Source organism: Mercenaria mercenaria, chromosome 16 (assembly GCF_021730395.1).
Source record: "Mercenaria mercenaria strain notata chromosome 16, MADL_Memer_1, whole genome shotgun sequence".
Lineage (NCBI taxonomy): Eukaryota > Metazoa > Mollusca > Bivalvia > Venerida > Veneridae > Mercenaria > Mercenaria mercenaria.
Window position 1 is genome coordinate 53,826,350 of NC_069376.1, and position 21,366 is coordinate 53,847,715.

The following is a 21,366-nucleotide window of genomic DNA, read 5'->3' on the forward strand; positions in this document are numbered from 1 at the left end:
TATGACATATATAAAAAATTTAAATATCAACAGGAGCTGTCAGTGGACAGCACGCTTGATTATTCTCAGTGCTTGATAGTATAATATAAGCTATGAGTAAAACTTTAACATATACAATAAGCATATTCTAAGTCGAAAAGGGGCCATAATTCAGTCAAAATGCTTGATAGAGTTGCCTCCTCCTTTTTACAGACTGGGGTCATGATGGTAAACAAGTATGCAAAGTATGAAAGCAATATCTCAATGGACTTTGAAAATATTTGGGGTGGTATGCAAACTTTAAAATTACAATAAGCATATCCTTAGTCGCAAAGGGGTCATAATTCAGTCAAAATGCTTGATAGAGTTGCCTCCTCCTTTTTACAGACTGGGGTCATGATGGTAAACAAGTATGCAAAATATGAAAGCAATATCTCAATAGACTTTGAAAATATTTGGGGTGGTACGCAAACTTTAACATTCATTCTAAGTCGAAAAGGAGCCATAATTCAGTCAAAATGCTTCATAGAGTTGCCTCCTCCTTTTTGCAGACTCGGGTCATGATGGTAAACAAGTATGCAAAATATCAAAGCAATATCTCAATGGACTTTGAAAATACTTGGGGTGGTATGCAACCTTTAACATTTATTCTAAGTCGAAAAGGGGCCATAATTCAGTCAAAATGCTTGGTAGAGTTGTCTGCTCCTGTTTACAGACTGGGGTCATGATGGTAAACAAGTATGCAAAATATGAAAGCAATATCTCAATGGACTTTGAAAATACTTGGGGTAGTACGCAAACTTTAACATTTGTGACGCTCACGCTAATGCAGACGCCGGAGCGAGTAGGATAGCTCCCCTATTCTTCGAATAGTTGAGCTAGATATCAAGGCTAACTATAGATTTGCAAAATGTTGTAAGTTAAGCTCTGATTGGCTAGCGAAAGGGTCATCAGAACAAGGCTATCAATAGCTCGTTCTCAGATCCTAAGCGTAGCGTATTAGGAGATGTACTTTATTCAGATTGGTTGAAAGGCATCTGAAAACCAATTGAGGGGCTCCAAAAGGAAGTGTTCTGGGTTCAGTGGTGTTTAGATATATGCTGCTTTCCACTGGATTCAAAACTATTATGGTAACATGGATTCAAACCTCTTATATTACAAAGGGCACAATTTTTGTAGCAATGTTCTACTGGACATACATTTTTGTACTTTGAATTAATTTCTGGTTCTTTGAGATCATGGAGTCCATTTATGATTCAGTGTAAAATATCCATGGATAGGTGACAAACATTATTTGAAACAGGGTCAGTTTAAGCCAATACATTTGCCAATTTGTGTGAATTAGTCATAAGTAACAGTGATTTAGATTTCACAAGTGATACAATTTCTTCTATGATTTATTATAAAAAATTGCTGAACTTATTGCAACAGCAAAAATTTCGGTCTTGTGTAATTTTCTTTCATCTTAAAACCATTTTGATATGATAATGAACATTTTGCATTTGATTTTGACATATTTTGCAGTTTTATAGCTAATTTTAACTACAGTATACGTATTAGAGATACAGTACAGTTAAATTTTTGACATTTCTTGGCCCAGTTTTCACTTTCATTTTTGCCAAACAGATTCACTATTCAGCAAATTTCAAAGTGGATTTAATTTGAAGAGACATTTTGAAGTATCTCATTTCCATTTAGCATAAAGTTTTTAACATTCTTGCTGTCATTGTGATTAAATACTGAATTCTTGCAAAGTCAAAGTACAAAAACAGACAACAGCTGATTTTAAGAAAATGAGTTTAGAAGTTCTTTGAACTTTCCTAAATGAAGAGCATCAAGGTAGGTAATAAAAGAATGGAAAATTAGAATCTACCCCAAATCATGAACTTTGACCCTAAGATGAATGACCTAGCTACTTGTTACAACACATAACATAGTAACCCCTTTCTTAAAAGACAGTCTATAGAAAGAGGTAGCTACATCTCAGACCACCCAAAACCCTTTTATTGTGATGTACCAGTTCCGTCAGGACTACCTTGTCTTTTTCATTACTGAATATTTAAATGAATCATTTAAATTGAAAGCAGACCATATCATTAAGAATTTCAAATTTGAAAAATTGTGGTCAAATTATGGCAGGTAGTCGACATGGTGGCTAGAATTGTGCACTGTTTAACCTGTGGGTTCTTTTAAAAAAGACCATCTTCCCTTATACAATAATTACAAACAAATGTGCCTAATACAGCATTTAGAACTGTACATTTTTCAAGATGTACCTGGTAAAGCACAATATAAACGCATGTTTTGCTCTATGAATATCATTTTTTTCACATTTGCAAGTCTAGGTCATAGATGAATCAAATAAATATTTTAAAATAAATTGAATATGGTACAACTCTTTATCAGCACCAGTATGGCACCAAATTATATGTTGATGTGAAGCCAATATTGCCATGCTTAAACGAAAATGTTCATGAAATTTTCATTTAGAATTACATATTATTATACATGTTTTTAGGACTTTTTAGAAAACCTTTACACATGATGTTTATCACTTGTTTGCATTTTATTTAATAAACTAGAATTGTGTTCATAGGACATTGATACCCCCACATACTTTGCCATCCTCGAAATTGCTAAGTTTTTAGTACATACCATCTTCACATACAAGATGTTCAACTAAAAGTTTAAAGCAAGTTGTATTCAGATAAGGTTGTGCCTCTGAGCAACTTAGAATACATCAAGCTTGTTCATGTGGAATTTAAAGTTTGAAGCAAATCAGGCTAATAGTGTTCGAGGGGTTAGACACACAAGATTTCAGAAAGTACGGAAGGACGGATGTACGGACAGCAGCAACACTGTATGCCCCTCACATACTTGTTGGACATAATGAATGTCCCCAAATTTGTGGTTTTTGTTTTTTTGTTTTTTTGCAAATTTGCAAAATGTTGTAAGTTAAGCTCTGATTGGCTAGCGAAAGGGTCGTCCATCAGAACGAGGCTATGAATAGGTCGTTCTCAGATCCTATGCGTACCGTAATAGGAGATGTACTTTAGTCAGACTGGATTATTGTTGGGAGTCAGCTAACTGAAGTCCAGACATAGCATTATTAAAGGACATATTTGCCAAACAGAACCTTTTCACTGTCAAATTTCTAGCAACCGGAGCAGGTGAAAGGGTGTAACTGTAGTATTGATTGTCTTTTTCTACACCATGTATATCATCTACATACAGACTTTATACACCAATGAATTGTTTTCCAGAGAAAAGAAATGACAGAAAGTCATAAGTTAAATGTATTTTTGCATTAACTGACTGATATAGCACTTGAAATTTAATATTTTGATTCTTCACATGGTATTCTTTTTGTCAATAAACTCTTTTCAGAATATCCACAGTTGACGAAAAATGACATTAAGAAAGTTGACCTCATCAAGATGTTGCTGTTTTTGGCAAGATTGCTTTCCATTAAACAGCTGATAAAACAAGAGCTGTTCGTAAGACAGCCAATGCTTGACTATTTGAATTATTGTCATAGAAGCAGGGAAATGTTATCCTAAATGCATGCAAAACTTAAACTGGAAGTTTTATGTACAAGAGGGGACATAATTTGACCAAAATGCAAGTCAGAGTTATGGGACTTGATGCTATCAACTAGTTTTATAACCCCAAAGGCACATGTGAAGTTTCAATTTAATTAATATCTGCATTTATTCTGCAGAAAGTAACTTGCATGCAAAACTTTAACCAAGGTGCGACGCCGATGCCGACAGCAACGCCAGGGTGAGTAGAATACCTAGACTATTCTTCAAACAGTCGGGCTAAAAATCAAACAAGATATACCAAGTAAGAACATTAGGAATACTTTAAGTATTACTGAAGTAAATGAATTACTTCAGTCAAATATATTTTGATTTTCCATTTAATATTTAAAAGTAGCAAGGGCCAATTAGGCTAGTTTTCAAGTTTTGATTTGGGGAAATCAGTGTAGTAACATAGATGGACTGGTATAAGAAGCTCACTTTTAAAGACTGTTACTCAACTATAATATACAAATATAGTAATAAATAAGACAAACTATCAATTAATGTTTAAAAAGTTTACTTACTGCTATCATAATAGACATAACACATAAAAACAATGCAACATTTTCATCACAACAGCATAAAGTTATATAACAAGTATGAAGTACATCTGATTTGTCTTGTTGAATGTTTCAACCTGCAAAACAACAAAATAGTGGCATTTCAACTTTTTACGGGTGTATAAAGAAGACCTGGGTAGAACCATCCAACTTTTGTAAGCCAGGTGAATGACTTCCTCACATGAAAGAATTGTACATAATTATATACTTCAAATGGTTCTGCATCCATCTGAAAGAAAGGGTACCTGTTCCAATGTCATGGACCGTTACAACTCGGCCACACATGAACTATAGTAAATGCTGAATATTTTCTTTCTTGCAACTGAACATATACATGTACACATCCAAAAACTATATACAGTCAAGCCCGTCATATGTGACCTTCAATGGGGCAGATGAAACAAGTGAATGAAGTATTGCCATGCAATACAAAGTCCCCTACTGGAAGGCACCTAATTTTCTTTACTGCAGTAAAACAAAGCTCTGATATCTGTCAATGATGTATAAACAATATTGTACTACATATACAAATGTTATAACAAAACACTTGGATTAAAATTTGCATAATTATATAAAAACCTAGTTGTTTTCATATGGAATTCTTTTTGGCCGATTATAAAAAAGTTATCATATAAGTTATTTATATGAACAACAATGGGAAATTAATCCTAAAAAAAAAAAAAATTATAATATATATATATTGGATGTAACATGCATGTTGGACCACAGGAAAGTGGTCTTGATTTTTCCCTACGGCCAGTAATAAAAAAGTTACAATATAATCTATTTATAGTAACAACAAAGGGATGTAATTCTAAAAACAAGGGTGGTGCCTCATGGTGGTGAACATTTGTGCCAAATTACATCAAAATCCCTGCATGCATGAAGAAGAAATGCTCCGGTCAGTCATTCTTGAATTTGACCTTTGACCTCTATATATGACCTTGACCTTAGACCTAGGGACCCGGTTCTTGCGCATGACAATCCGTCTCATGGTTGTGAACATTTGTGCCAAGTTACATCAAAATCCCTCAATGCATAAAGAAGAAATGCTCCGGACAAAGTCATTCTTGAATTTGACTTTTTACCTCCAAGTATCACCTTGACCTTAGACCTAGGGCACGGGTTTTGTGCACGACATGTCTCATCCAGGGGAATATTTGTGCCAACTGATGTTCAAATCCTGTTTTGCATGACAAAGTTATAGAGTGGACAGGAAAAAAATCCTATTGACCTTTGATCTCAGTGTGACCTTGACCTCTAAGCTAGGATCCTGGGTGTTATGCATGACACATCGTCTCATCAATGGAAACATTTATGCCAAGTAATATTGTAATCCCTTGATGGATGACAAGAGTTCTGGACCGGACAGGGGAAAAAAAATTGACCTTTGACCTCCAATTGTGACCTTGACCTTTGAGCTAGGGGTCCGGGTTTTGCGCATGACATGTCTCATCATGGGAAACATTTGTGCCAAATAATATCAAAATCCCTTCATGGATGGCAGAGTTATGGACCAGACAGGAAAAAATCCATTGATATTTGACCCCCAATTGTGACCTTGACCTTGAGCAAGGGGTCCGGGGAACATATGTGCCAAGTGACATTAAAATCCCTTAATGAATGACAGAGTTATGGACCGGACACAAAACAGACCCTGTTCATGCCATGTTAACATTTTACTGCTAAGTGTGACCTTGACCTTTGAGCTAGGGTTCTGAAAGTTGTGCATGACACATCGTCTTATTATGAAGTACATTTGTGCCGATATTTAAATCCCTTCATAGATGGGAGAGTTATGGACCGGACAGGAAAAAGCCCTTTCGACGTTTGACCTCCAATTGTGACCTTGACCTTTGAGCTAGGGGTCCGGGTTTTGCGCATGACATGTCACCTCATCATGGGAAACATTTGTGCCAAGTAATATTAAAATCCCTTCATGAATGACAAAATTATGGACCGGACACAATTGCGGATGGACGGATTTAGGACGGAATGAGAGACGGATGGTAAAGCGCATTCCTATAGTCCCTGAAACTGGGTTTTGAACCAGTAGGGGACTAATAAAGTCGCATATGGCAGGGAGTCACTTGATACAGTCACAAACGGTCCTCCAATACCCCACCCATTTACAAATACAGGCCTGAAAGATCACCCATTCTGGGCCCTTGGGGTACCCAAACATACTGATGTGTAAACTTATCACTAATTGAATACAACTTGGTCTATTGTCTTTGTACACAATAGGTGATTATGAGATCGTTTGACACTATCAATGACATAATTAGCTGCTCATTAGACAAACTGAATTGCCAGGTCGAAATCAAACTTTTAAAACTATTTTGTGATGGACTTTTTAATTTCTGAATTTTATTTAAACCAACCCAGTGCGGTTGAATTCGGCCTGAAAATCGGCAAACCGGTACAGGTAAAGTCACTTAAAAAGACTAATTGAAGCAAATTTGACCGAAAAATGAAGGTCGCTTTTCACGTTAGAGAGGGACTCATTTTATAGCATTTTACATCGAGCGGACTTGATCATGGTCACATAAGACAGGGAGTCAATAAAGAGGCACCACAAAATAACTGTTTTCTTTTGTGTTTCCATGATGTTAATTATACATGCTTTGCATGAAGAAAAGGAGAAATAACTAGTATCTAACTACAAATTGGCAGTGACATATATTAGGCCAAGACAACATGTGTAATGTCAACATTTTATTGAATAACTGTAGCAATATGTACAGAAATTAGTGTATCTAGTGAAATTTCAATCGCATTTTGTTTTCTACAGTGTAATATAGTTATTCATCTATGTTTTTGAAACAATGCTGAAAAGGATTGACTGAAAAAGTTTGCAGATGAAGTTGTCAAAACATTTATTCATGAATGGCCTAAATTGTCCACCTGAAAACTTGTATTTTAACTGTATATTACCTGTATTTCAAGAATGATTTACATGAACTTTCTTTGAGTGAAAAAGGTAGGTCACTAGATCGTGGTGGATCTTTAAATTCAGGGAGTCACTAAGGCAGTCTTGACTGTACACTCTCAGAAATAAAACTGAACAGAGCTATATTTACACTCTCGAAAATAAAATTGAACAGAGCTACATTTACACACTTAGAAACAAAACTGAACAGAGCTACATTTACACACTCGGAAAAAAAACTGAACAGAGCTATATTTACACTCTCGGAAATGAAACTGAACAGGGCTAGTACATTTACACACTCAGAAACAAAGCTGAACAGAGCTATATGTATACTCTCAGAGATAAAACTGAACAGAGCTATATTTACACACTCAGAAATAAACCTGAACAGAGCTACATTTACACACTCGGAAATAAAACTGAACAGAGCTATATTTACACTCTCGGAAATGAAACTGAACAGAGCTATATTTACCCACTCAAAAATTAAACTGAACAGAGCTATATGTTTACTCTCGGAAATAAAACTGAACAGAGCTATATGGACAGACGATAGGTGATCTCAAAAGCTTGCCCTGTCACTTTGTGACAGGTGAGGTAAAAAGTCTTTTTATTTTCTATTCTCTGCATGTAGTAGCATAAAAAGATTTCCTCAAGTTTTTAAATATTTTCTTTTCATTTTCATTTCAATATTGAACCACTAATGTCCTGTCAAAAAATGTTTATTTCTGTGACACTTACTGGGAAGATAGCAAAAATTTCTGGTTATACAATATATTTTCCTCAGGCATAGCTTCTATGAATGACTTGTATGACCTTGCAGCCTTGTTTAGTGTTGTCGTGGATAAGGTCTTGCAACATCTGTTGAACAGCAGGAATCCATGTACACCTCCATGACAGTATGACCTCAGTTCAGCCAGCCGGGGAGCATTTTGCAACACTCTGCCATTTTGTCTCCTATTTTCTGAGTCATTGTCCAGAATGTCCTGGCTGCTAGGCCTTTACGCTCCTGAGCTTAGTCCCCCAGTGCCATCAATCTGTAACAGGAGTGGCAAACTATCACAAAACAACACAAATCTTGCAGTAATAATCACAGATTAAATTTGTTCAAAGGGATGTAATTCTCACATGTATTTGTTTAACCAATTTTTGCCTGATTCAAGCAACACCATTCTGGAGATACTGCTCTCAAACGGCGGGTTACTGAACAAGTCTCGGCTTTTATAGATATGCATCTTTTTCTTTTATCAAGTATGGTTGACATCAAAGAAATAGAGCACTGTGGGTGTCATCGCTCATCTGCAGGTGTTTGACAGTATGAAAAGAGGTATGGTTTTTGATCTTAACCGATATAAAACAAGAGCTGTCTGATGACAGCGCGCTCGACTATTCGAAGAATTGATTGAAGAATGTGGTCAAAATATTTCCACAGATATTCAGACAAAAGAAATAAATAGATTAGACAAACAATGTTCCTGTATTTCTTTGATTTCGATAAGTCTTGCACTAAATGGCAATTTATGAACCAATTTTAAAGTCCAACAAGAGCACCGCCTTGCGGGTGCTGACGCTCATCTGATTTTTTTTGTGTAATAGAAATATTGTCCTACCCATGATTTTCTAAGTCTAAAAACGGCCATCATTCTTGCAAAAAGCAGGATAGAGTTATGTTTCTTGATGTACAGTGTCCACTTATGATGGTGAAAAACTGTTGCAAGTTTTAAAGCAATAGCTTTGATAGTTTATGAGAAAAGTTGACTTAAACATAATACTCAACCAAGAAAATGATTTTCTAAGTCCAAAAGGGGCAATAATTATTGCAAAAATCAGGATGGAGTTACGCTGCTTGCTGTACAGGGTCAGCTTATGATGGTGAACAAGTGTTGCAAGTTTCAAAGCAATAGCTTTGATAGTTTAAGAGAAAAAGTTGACCTAAACATAAAACTTAACCAAGAAATCTGATATTTTCTAAGTCCAAAAGGGGCCATAAATCTTGCAAAAAGCAGGATGGAGTTATGTTTCTTGCTGTACAGGGTCAACTTATGATGGTGAACAAGTGTTGCAAGTTTTAAAGCAATAGCTTTGATAGTTTAGGATAAAAGCTGACCTAAACATAAAACTTAACCAAGAAAACTGATTTTCTAAGTCCAAAAGGGGCAATAAATCTTGCAAAAAGCAAGATGGAGTTATGTTTCTTGCTGTACAGGGTCAGCTTATGATGGTGAACAAGTATTCCAAGTTTCAAAGCAATAGCTTTGACAGTTTGGGAGAAAAGTTGACCTAAACATAAAACTTAACCAAGAAATCTGATATTTTCTAAGTACAAAAGGGGCCATAAATCTTGCAAAAAGCAAGATGGAGTTATGTTTCTTGCTATACAGGGTCAGCTTATGATGGTGAACAAGTATTCCAACTTTCAAAGCAATAGCTTTGATAGTTTAGGAGAAAAGCTGACCTAAACATAAAACTTAACCAGGCAACGCCGACGCAGACGCCGACGCCGACGCCGACAACCGCTCAAGTGATGACAATAACTCATCATTTTTTTTCAAAAAATCAGATGAGCTAAAAAGGGCTATAATTCAGTCAAAATAGTTATGTACTCTTGCCTATAGATGGAAATCATAATGATAAACAAGTGTTCAAAGTTTAAAAGCCATATGTCAAATAATTTTGACAAAACGTGGACTTGTATGAAAACAGAACCAATTTCAAAGTCCAAAAAGGGCCATAATTCAGCCAAAATAGATGACAGAGTTATGTACTCTTTCCTACAGATAGAGACTATTATACTAAACAAGTGATAAAAGTTTCAAAGCCATATGTCAAACACTTTACAAAAAATATGAACTAGTACGGAAAACTTAACCAAGATTTATAAGTCAAACGGGGCCATAATTCAGCCAAAACTTCCTTGATGAAGTTATGTGTGTGTGTGTGTTCGGGTTTAACGTCTTTTTCAACAGTTTTTCAGTCATATAAACGACGGTGTCTACTTGTAGCAGTGAGCACAATGCCCAACTTTATAGTGCTGCCTCACTGGAATATCACGCCGTAGACACGTGGCATGATACCCCACCCAGTCACATTATACTGACACCGGGCTGACCAGTCCTAGCACTATCCTCTTAATGCTGAGCGCCAAACGAAGAAGCTACTAGTACCATTTTTTTACGTCTTTGGTATGACGCGGCCGGGGATCGAACCCACGACCTCCCGCACTCGAAGCGGACGCTCTACCACTGGGCTACAGAGGCGGTTTGATGAAGTTATGTACTCTTGCCTATAACTGGCCATGTGATGGTAAACAGGTGTTGAAAGTTTCAAAGCTTTTAATCTCAAAATACTGTCAAAATGTGGACTGGTACGAAATATTAACCCAGATTTCTCAGTCAAAAAGGGCCATAATTCAGCCAAAATCCTCGATGGAGTTATGTGCTCTTGCCTATAACTGGACATGGTGATGATAAACAAGTGTTGAAAGTTTCAAAGCTTTATCTCAAAAGACTTTGTCAAGATACGAACTGGTACGAAAAACTTAACCAAGATTTCTAAGTCGAAAGGGGCCATAATTCAGCCAAAATCCTTGATGGAGTTATGTGCTCTTGCCTATAACTGGCCATGGTGATGGTAAACAAGTGTTAAAAGTTTCAAAGCTTTATCTTAGAAGACTTTGTCAAAATATGACCTGGTACGAAAAAATTTAACCATGATTTCTAAGTCAAAAGGGGCCATAATTCAGCCAAAATCCTTGATGGAGTTATGTGCTCTTGCCTATAACTGGCCATGGTGATGGTAAACAAGAGTTGAAAGTTTCAAAGCTTTATCTCAACGCCGACGCCGTGGTGAGTAGGATAGCTCTACTTATTCTTCGAATAGTTTAGCTAACAAGAGGACCATGATGGTCCTGAATCGCTCGCCTGTCCCAACATGACCCAGTTTTGAACCGAGTATGACGTCGTTTTTTTTCTATTTTTTGACATAGTGACCTAGTTTTTGAGCTCATGTGACCCAGTTTTGAACCTGACCTAGATATCATAAAGATGAACATTCAGACCAACCATCATATAGATCCCATGAAAAATATGGCCTCTAGAGAGGTCACAAGGTTTTTTCATTATTTGACCTACTGACCTAGTTATTGATGGCATGTGACCCAGTTTCAAACTTGACCTAGATATCATCAAGGTGAACATTCTGACCAATTTTCATGAAGATCCATTCACAAGTATGGCCTCTAGACAGGTCACAAGGTTTTTCTATTTTTAGACCTAATGACCTAGTTTTTGACCGCAGCTGACCCAGTTTCAAATTTGACCTAGATATCATCAAGATGAACATTCAGACCAACTTTCATACAGATCCCATGAAAAATATGGCCTCTAGAGAGGTCACAAGGTTTTTCTATTATTTGACCTACTGACCTAGTTTTTGAAGGCACATGACCCAGTTTCAAACTTGGCTTAGATATCATCAAGGTGAACATTCAGACCAATTTTCATGAAGATCTTGTGAAAAATATGGCTTCTAGAGAGGTCACAAGGTTTTTCTATTTTTAGACCTACTGACCTAGTTTTTTAACCACAGTTGACCCAGTTTCGAACTTTGCCTAGATATCATCAAGGTGAACAATCAGACCAACCTTCTTACAGATCCCATGAAAAATATGGCCTCTAGAGAGGTCATGAAGTTTTTTTATTATTTGACCTACTGACCTAGTTATTGACGGCACGTGACCCAGTTTCGAACCTGACCTAGATATCATCAAGGTGAACATTCTGACCAATTTTCATGAAGATCCATTCAAAAGTATGACCTCTAGAGAGGTCACAATGTTTTTCTATTTTTAGACCTAATGACCTAGTTTTTGACCGCAGCTGACCCAGTTTCGAACTTGACCTAGATATCATCAAGATGAACATTCAGACCAACTTTCATACAGATCCCATGAAAAATATGGCCTCTAGAGAGGTCACAAGGTTTTTCTATTATTTGACCTACTGACCTAGTTTTTGAAGGCACATGACCCAGTTTCAAACTTGACCTAGATATCATCAAGGTGAACATTCAGACCAATTTTCATGAAGATCTTGTGAAAAATATGGCCTCTAGAGAGGTCACAAGGTTTTTCTATTTTTAGACCTACTGACCTTGTTTTTGACCGCACGTGACCCAGTTTCAAACTTGACCTAGATATCATCAAGATGAACATTCTGACCAACTTTCATAAAGATCCCATGAAAAATGTGACCTCTAGAGAGGTCACAAGCAAAAGTTTACGCACGGACGCACGCACGGACGACGGACGCTGCGCGATCACAAAAGCTCACACTGTCACTTTGTGACATGTGAGCTAAAAATGTTTGAAGTTTTAAGTGAACTTAAAAAGCAACCAATACCGATTTTCTAAATTAAAAAGGTCCATTATTCTGATTAAATGCAAAAGAGAGTAATGGTTATTGACCTACATACTAATCTCATGATAATAAGCAAGTGTACAATGTTTCAAAGCTATAGCTCTGATAAAATTCAAGAAAAGTGGACTTAAATGGACTGGCCTCCAAATCATTCGACAACAAAAGAATTTTTTTAAGATGTCTGGAAATAACTGCTATATTTCTTAAATAGGCTTTAAAAATTGATTACTGACAAACTATATGTTACGGAAACGCATGAGAATTTGCTGTTTTTACTACTTTTTATGATGAAATTTGAATAAAGTTTGTAATGCTTTTATCCAGGTAAACTGTCTAAATTATAAATATCTATATTTTAAAGTTATACCATAGATACCCATGTATAATGCGCACCCGTGTATAATGCGCACCCCCGATTTTAGCCCAAAATCCTGGGAAAAAAACATTTTTGGTCAATTTTGAGATGGATGGAAAACGAAAGTAGAGTTTACATCGACACCGGTAATAAATTTTATCTCCGCGGCGGAGAGCAGCATCGGTCTAAGGTACTATCGATTTTTGTTTTCTCGAAAATAAAACCAGTAAAATATTGTTGTATTTGTTGTTTTACCTTTTTTAATTGACTATTTTGAATAACTAAATAGCAGCTGATTCAATATTTCAGAATGGTATCTTTCAAAATGACATGAGCTTCTCAATTCAAACTGATAACAAAAGGTGTGATAGTCTTTTTGTCATGATCAAATAGCCAGTAATTACCGGCAATTAACGTGTCACCTCGTGTCAATTATGTTGTTCACAGTTTGATCTCGGTTGACGATAATTCTCGATCTTTAATTAGTATCATAATTTTTGTGATTTATTAACATTTCTTTCATCAAAATACTTTTAAATTTATATGAAATTAATTTTGTTTGAAAGAAAAATAAACCATTCGATCTTTTACGGAACGTAACGGCAGTCTTAGATTTTAACGGTGACAGTAAGCGCGGGGAGTAGTTTCCCTTTACAAAAATGGCGAACATCGGTAACAAACTTGTTTTGAAGTTGGAAAATTGTCTATACCTGTGTATTATGCGCACCCATGATTCGGGGGTGGTCCCAGGGGTAAAAAAACTGCGCATTATACATGGGTATCTACGGTAATTCACTATTTCCACTATAGGGCTATTGGTTATGACAACGGAAATATGTCTTTATTGCCACAGGGGTCCGGGGTTTGACTTCTGATGTGTCATCTTTTTTCCTTGATTTGGAATTTTAAAAATACTTTAGAAACAAAAACTCATATTCTAATGTTCATAATATGACCAAACTTTAATTTGAAAGAAAGATTACTTTAAGCCAGATCTGGAGGTCAGTGCCTTTAAAAAAAAAGAAATTCAAATTTTCTAAGTACAAAAAGGGCCATAATTCAGATAAAATGTAAATCAGGCTTACAATCTTGGCCTACATTATATTATTAACTCATCTAGTGATGATAAACATTAGTCTGCAAAGTTTAAAAGCTAGTGTCCTTACAGTATTCAAGCAGTGGACATAAAAATTTTATTCAGGAAATTCAAATTTTCTAAGTATAATAAAAAGGGCAATAATTCTGAAAAAATGCAGGTAAACTTATTAAGTGTGCAAAGTTTCAAAGCTGTAGCTCTCACAGTTTTGGGGAAAAAATGGACCTAAACAAAAAGTTTAACCAAGAAAATCATATTTTCCAAGTACAAAAAGGGCCATAATTCTCACAAAATGCTTTTTAGAGTTATGGGTCTTGGCCTACATATTCTACTAATGACCTAAACAGAAATTGTAATAAACACTGAAGCTGCATGAAGATCAAGTGATAACAATACCTGGTAGATTTTTATCAAAAATCAGAAAGCTTAAAATAATACTCTAGTTATAGAATACACACTGTCCATTAACTTTGATTCCGGGGCCATTATTATGAAAATATTTGTCTAAACCCATGGCCGTTCTTGAACTTAAACTAGATTTTACTGAGATACACTGTTTAAATTTAGCTGAATCTGGCAGTTCCAGCAAAAAGTATATTTAGTTTAGCCGCTATTTGATATTTGAGGACAATAAGGCAATGCTACATACCAAATATCAAAGGCCTAGGTCTTGTGGTTTCAGAAGAGATTTTTAGAGTTTTTTTTCTATTTAAGTCTATACAAAATTGGGACCCCCGGGGTGGTGCCTCTTTTCACCCCAGGGTAATAATTTGAACAATCTTGGTAGAGGACCACCAGGCAATGTCACATACCAAATATCAACGTCCTATGTCTTGTCGTTTAAGACAAGATTTTTAAAAAAATTTCCTATACATTTCTATGTAAAACTTGAGACCCCCAGGGCCGGGCCCATTTTCAACCCAGAGGCATAATTGGAACAATCTTGGTAGAGGACTACTAGATGATGTCACATACCTAATATCAAAGCCCAGTATGCCCTGTGGTTTTTGACAATAAGATTTTCAAAGTTTTTTTCCTATTTAAGTCAATATATACCATGTGATTTGAAGTTGGAAAATTGTCTATACCTGTGTATTATGCGCACCCATGATTCGGGGGTGGTCCCAGGGGTAAAAAAACTGCGCATTATACATGGGTATCTACGGTAATTCACTATTTCCACTATAGGGCTATTGGTTATGACAACGGAAATATGTCTTTATTGCCACAGGGGTCCGGGGTTTGACTTCTGATGTGTCATCTTTTTTCCTTGATTTGGAATTTTAAAAATACTTTAGAAACAAAAACTCATATTCTAATGTTCATAATATGACCAAACTTTAATTTGAAAGAAAGATTACATTTAGCCAGATCTGGAGGTCAGTGCCTTTAAAAAAAAAGAAATTCAAATTTTCTAAGTACAAAAAGGGCCATAATTCAGATAAAATGTAAATCAGGCTTACAATCTTGGCCTACATTATATTATTAACTCATCTAGTGATGATAAACATTAGTCTGCAAAGTTTAAAAGCTAGTGTCCTTACAGTATTCAAGCAGTGGACATAAAAATTTTATTCAGGAAATTCAAATTTTCTAAGTATAATAAAAAGGGCAATAATTCTGAAAAAATGCAGGTAAACTTATTAAGTGTGCAAAGTTTCAAAGCTGTAGCTCTCACAGTTTTGGGGAAAAAATGGACCTAAACAAAAAGTTTAACCAAGAAAATCATATTTTCCAAGTACAAAAAGGGCCATAATTCTCACAAAATGCTAGAGTTATGGGTCTTGGCCTACATATTCTATGTCTTGTCGTTTAAGACAAGATTTTTAAAAAAATTTCCTATACATTTCTATGTAAAACTTGAGACCCCCAGGGCCGGGCCCATTTTCAACCCAGAGGCATAATTGGAACAATCTTGGTAGAGGACTACTAGATGATGTCACATACCTAATATCAAAGCCCAGTATGCCCTGTGGTTTTTGACAATAAGATTTTCAAAGTTTTTTTCCTATTTAAGTCAATATATACCATGTGACCCCTGGGGCGGGGCCATATTTGATCCTAGTGAGATAATTTGAACAATCTTGGCAGAGGACCACTAGATAATGTTACATACCAAATATCAAAGCCCTAGGCCTAGTGGTTTTGAACAAGAAGATTTTCAAAGTTTTTCCCTATATAAATCTATGTAAACCATGTGTCCTCCCCAGGGCAGGGCCATATTTGACCCTAGGGGGGTATTTTGAACAAACTTGGTAGAGGACCATTAGATGATGCCACAAACCAAATATCAAAGCCCTAGCTACTGTGGTTTTGGACAAGAAGATTTTTAAAGTTTATCCTTTCAGCTGCCATAGCAACCAGAGTTCTGTATGGAATTAAATTCTTTGATTCATTTTCAATGAGGATCGTGCAAGGAGCATTCCTGTGAAGTTTCATTAAAATTGGTCTGGTGGTTTAGACTGGGAGGTGTTGACGGACGACGGACAACCACTGACCACAAAAGTTCACCCTTGAGAACTTTGTGCTAAGGTGAGCTAATGAAAAATTAAAGTATGCCCATGGACAGAATGTCGAGCCCACTTGCTGTCTGTGACCTGGACCATACACCTAGGGACCTGGTTCTTGCGCATGACACTCCGTCTCATAATGGTGAACATTCATGCCAATTAAGTTACAGCAAAATCCCACTATGCATGAAGATGAAATGCTCCGGACAAACTTCAATTTGACCTTCGCATGTCAAAGTTATGGTCCGGCCACAATCCGACACATGCACACACTCACATACACTGACCCACTAAAAGTGACGACTAACTCGAGCTCACTGCAATCAGGCTCGACAATAAAACTAGATGTCAACGGGCAACATGTCGAGCCCACCTGCTGTTAAGATCTGACATGACGTTTGACTGCTAACTGTGACCTTGACTTTTGGGATAGGGACCTGGGGTTTGTACATGACGGAGTCTCACTGAGATTAACATTCCTGCCAAATATAATTCAGATTGCTCCATGTATGTCAAAGATATGGTCCTCACAAGCTGTCAATATCTGACAATGACCTTTGACCTCCAAGTTTGACCTTGACTTTTGAGATAGGAACCTGGTGTTTGCGCATAACACTCTGGCTCACTGAGGATAACATTCATGCCAATCATAAACTAATTGCTCCATACATGTCAAAATTATGATCCCTACAAACAAATTAGGATGGATGCACAAACCGACGGATGCATGACGCATGCAAATTAACCAGGCTATGTCTTCACTTCCGTAAGCTGGCTCGACAAAAATCACTATGGATTAACTTAAATGAATAATAAAGATACTCACAAATTCTGGTTTTATGAATAATGGGTACATCTTCTGCAGCTCCTGAACTCTGCTTTTCTCTGACATATCTTGAAAGTTCAGGACTCATTCCTCCAAGGTGAGCCTCAGCAAATACCTAACAGATGCCGAATTACTGGTCTTAATTGAGTGATATTTCTATTTTCCACCATCATCTGTCCCCACTTTCTCTATTTTTCTTTATAATTATTTTCTGAAACAATTTCAATATTTACTGATACATGGTTTTAGTCCCGTATTTTAAAGCAGCATGCCTCTAGATCATTCGACAACAAAAAATAATTTTTTTTAGACATCTTGAAATAAATGTTATATTTCTTAAGAAGGCTTTAAAACTTAATTACTGACAAACTTTATGTTACGGAAACACATGAGAATGTGCTGTTTTTACTACTTTTTATGATGAAAATCGAAAAGCGTTTGTCACGCTTTTACTCCAGGTAAATTGTCTCGATTATAAATATCTATATTTTGAAGTCATTATTCACTACTTCAGCTATAGCGCTACTGGTTACGACAACTGGAAAATGTCTTTATTGCCGCAGCGGTCCGGGGTTCGATTCCCGGCGCTGTCATATTTTTTTCTTGATTTGGAACTTATAAAATATTTTAGAAACAAAAATTCATATTCTAATGTTCATAATATGACCAAGCTTCAATTTGAAAAAAGATTATTTTTTAGCCAAATCTGAAGGCATGCTGCTGTAAGTACACTTTAAAAATATTGTAAAATGTAATAAAATATATATTTGAAATTGGTAAACTTGTGTACATTAAATCATTAATAAAGTGACATGCAAGATTCATAACCAGGTCATGTTCTTAGAAATTGTATTTATTGTATACCTATAAAAATTTTGTAAAAAATTTGGCTTCTACTTGATAAGTAAATATGAACGGGCAAAAAAAAATGTACTGTACTTTTTGTAATGTATGTTGCCAGACTACTTCCATTAACCCTAACCCTGCTAGATTTCTATAATGAACAGGTCTATCTTTCAATATGGACAGTACCATTAACTGTTAAAAGGGGTGCTTACCTAAAAGTTACTGACTGAATGGCAAACAGTGCAGACCATGATCAGACTGCACAGATTCTGCAGGCTGATCTTGGTCCACACCAGTCACAAAGGCAGAATCAATGGCCACCAGCAGGTTGACTTTTTTTTTTGTTGGATTTAATGTCGCACCGACACATGATAGGTCATATAGGCCAGCTTTAATGGTGGAGGAAGACCCCAGGTGCCCCTACGTGCATTATTTCATCACGAGCGGGCACCTGGGTAGAACCACCGACCTTCCGTAAGCCAGCTGGATGGCTTCCTCACATGAAGAATTCAACGCCCCAAGTGAGGCTTGAACCCACATCGATGAGGGGCAAGTGATTTGAAGTCAGCGACCTTAACCACTCGGCCACAGAGGCCAGCAGGCTAAGTGATAATATGTATGACACTTCACAGTTCTATATAAAGCTTATATAATGAGAGCTGTCCGTAAGACAGCGTGCTCGACTTTTCTCAGTGCTTGACACTGAATTTAGAGCTTTGCCAGTAAAAAAAAAAATACGTTAAAATGTTTGTTCGTTTTGGGTTTAACACTGTTTTTCAACAGTATTTCAGTCATGTAACGGCGGGCAGTTAACCTAACTAGTGTTCCTGGATTCTGTACCAGTACAAACCTGTTCTCCCCAAGTAACTGCCAACTTCCCCACATGAATCAGAGGTGGAGGACTAATGATTACAGACACAATGTCGTTTATCAAATAGTCACAGGGAACATACGCCCCGCTGAGGATCGAACTCGCGACCCCGAGATCCGCAGACCAACGCTCTTACCTACTGAGCTATGCGGGCGGGCCCAAGTTAAAATGGGACATAACTCTGTCAAAATTCAATCAGAGTTACTGGAATTGTGTCTCTTGGTGTAGACTGATAGTAAATAACTATTTTGAGTTTCAAGTCAAAAGCTTTAATAGTAACAGATACTTGACTTCATCAAAAATTAAAAACAAAATTCTAAGTTAAAAAGGGCCATAATTCTGTCAAAATTCAAACCAGAGTTACGGGGATTGTTCCTCCTGGTGTAGACTTTGATGGTAAACAAGTATTTTAAGTTTCAAGTCAAAAGCTTTGATTGTAACAGAATATTCGACTTTTATCAAAAAACTTTAACCAAAAATTCTAAGTTAAAAAGGGACATAACTCTGTCAAAATTCAAATCAGAGTTATGGGAATTGTGTCTCCTGGTGAAGATTTTGATAGTAAGTAACTGTTTTGAGTTTCAAGTCAAAAGCTTTAATAGTAACAGAGATATTTGACTTTATCAAAAATTTAACAAAAAAAATCTAAGTTAAAAAGGGGCATAATTCTGTCAAAATTCAAACCAGAGTTATGGAGATTGTTTCTCGTAGTGTAGACTTTGATAGTAAATAACTATTTTAAGTTTCAAGTCAATAGCTTTGATAGTAACAGAGATATTTGACTTTATAAAAAACTTTACCAACGACGACACCGACGCTGGGGCGAGTACAATAGCTCTACTTTTTCTTCTAAAAGTCGAGCTAAAAATGTATAAAATTCTGTTGTGTAAAATCCCTACATCATTATCTAAACAAATTTAACAAGATAGAGTCTGTCTATGGTATTCTTATATTATTTTAGGATGCCTTTATCAAAGATAAGCTAAATGACAACTCCATGACATTGTGTGAAATTTTGCTATATACTGAAATAGGTAAAATAAGCATTTCTCAAGTTATTTTGATAATAGGATTGTCTTGTTAAATGTGGTGATTCACTTAAGGTATTATTTTTATTTGACTTAATTCGCAGGCAGTCGGCTTGTTGCCCGGACACCATCCACCTCCACCCCCTTAGCCCCATCTGCTACGACCCTGGAAAAAAAACTGCACAAGCTTGTACCACTTATACTGTGTTCACACTAGCAGATCAGTTTTATTTTCATCAGGCACTAATTGGCCATAATTGGTATTTGATATTTAAAACTCATCAAAATATAATCTAGTTTGCATCCACACTAGCCAAAGAAATGTGGTTTAAATATATACATGCAATGTTGGAAGTTAAATATTTTGCAATAAGCAAAAAATGTTACAAAGAAGTAGGGCTGTGGATCGTCAGACAAGTGGCGATCCGATCCGCGAGTCGGGGCTGACGATTCACAGATTCGAACCACAGATCAAAAGCAACAACTTGTAAGGATACAAAAATGCAAGCCTGTTATTTTTGTACTGTTTTCTGTATGGAATCGCTTTGCAGTTCTCATAGTGCTCAGTTTAATAGTTTTGACCTATGTTTAATGTTTTGCTCATTAATTAAAGTCAGGTTTCGCGGGTGGACTTCTGTAATGTCCGTACATTCTTGCAGATGAACGGTATGACGTCAGTCATTAATAATCACAATATTTTAAGTAACAGTTCCGCATTTTTTTATAAAAAGAAAATATTTTATTTCTTGGACAGAAATTTTGTATCTAACTTTTTATTGAATTTAGTTACTTAAATGAAAAATGTCTATTCGGTGGCAGGGGAGTACTATCTGCGAATTCCACATTGACGTGTGGGTACCAGTGTTGAAATATCCATAGAAATCTCGTTTTTGCTTATTTTTCTTTGAAACTACTATGGACTATTGCAGATACTATAGACTACATAAAGATGACTCTCCGGTCCTATGCACCTGTCGCTTTCCATGCCAGATGTAGTGAAAATTGGCCAAATCACCCAAATTTTATAGACCAAAATTAGCCTAACCGGGCCTCATTTTGAACTCTGCCATTCATCCATTTTGTATTTTTAAATCCAATTTCGTGGCATATATGTATAGTGCGAACACAGATGCATATCCAGGTGGTGTGGAATGTGTCTCCCAACCACCACTTTATTTCCCTAATTTTCACTTGAAAAAAAGTGGATGGATAACAGCCGAGCGTCTGGTCGACTTTTTGTTCTGATGTTTATGTTTTAGCCTGAACCGGAAGTACGGAGCTAGGAATTTTAAAACACCCGCCATGTAGAATCATTAACCGTTCCTCATTCCCCAGATATATATTAAAGAATTAATAATG

The 21,366-nt window shown here is 36.3% G+C and overlaps 1 long non-coding RNA gene across 2 annotated transcripts in view; it reads right to left on the bottom strand.

The window, feature by feature from the left end:
• Positions 1-4,063: 4,063 nt before the first annotated feature.
• Positions 4,064-21,366, bottom strand: part of LOC123540713 (uncharacterized) — a 31,029-nt gene continuing 13,726 nt past the window's right edge. For both annotated transcript variants that reach the window (XR_008367892.1, XR_008367891.1), the window contains exons 4-5: positions 17,263-17,473; positions 4,064-8,095 (exon numbers count right to left, since the gene is read on the bottom strand). This is a non-coding gene — a long non-coding RNA (uncharacterized LOC123540713). The remainder of the gene's footprint in view (positions 8,096-17,262; positions 17,474-21,366) is intronic.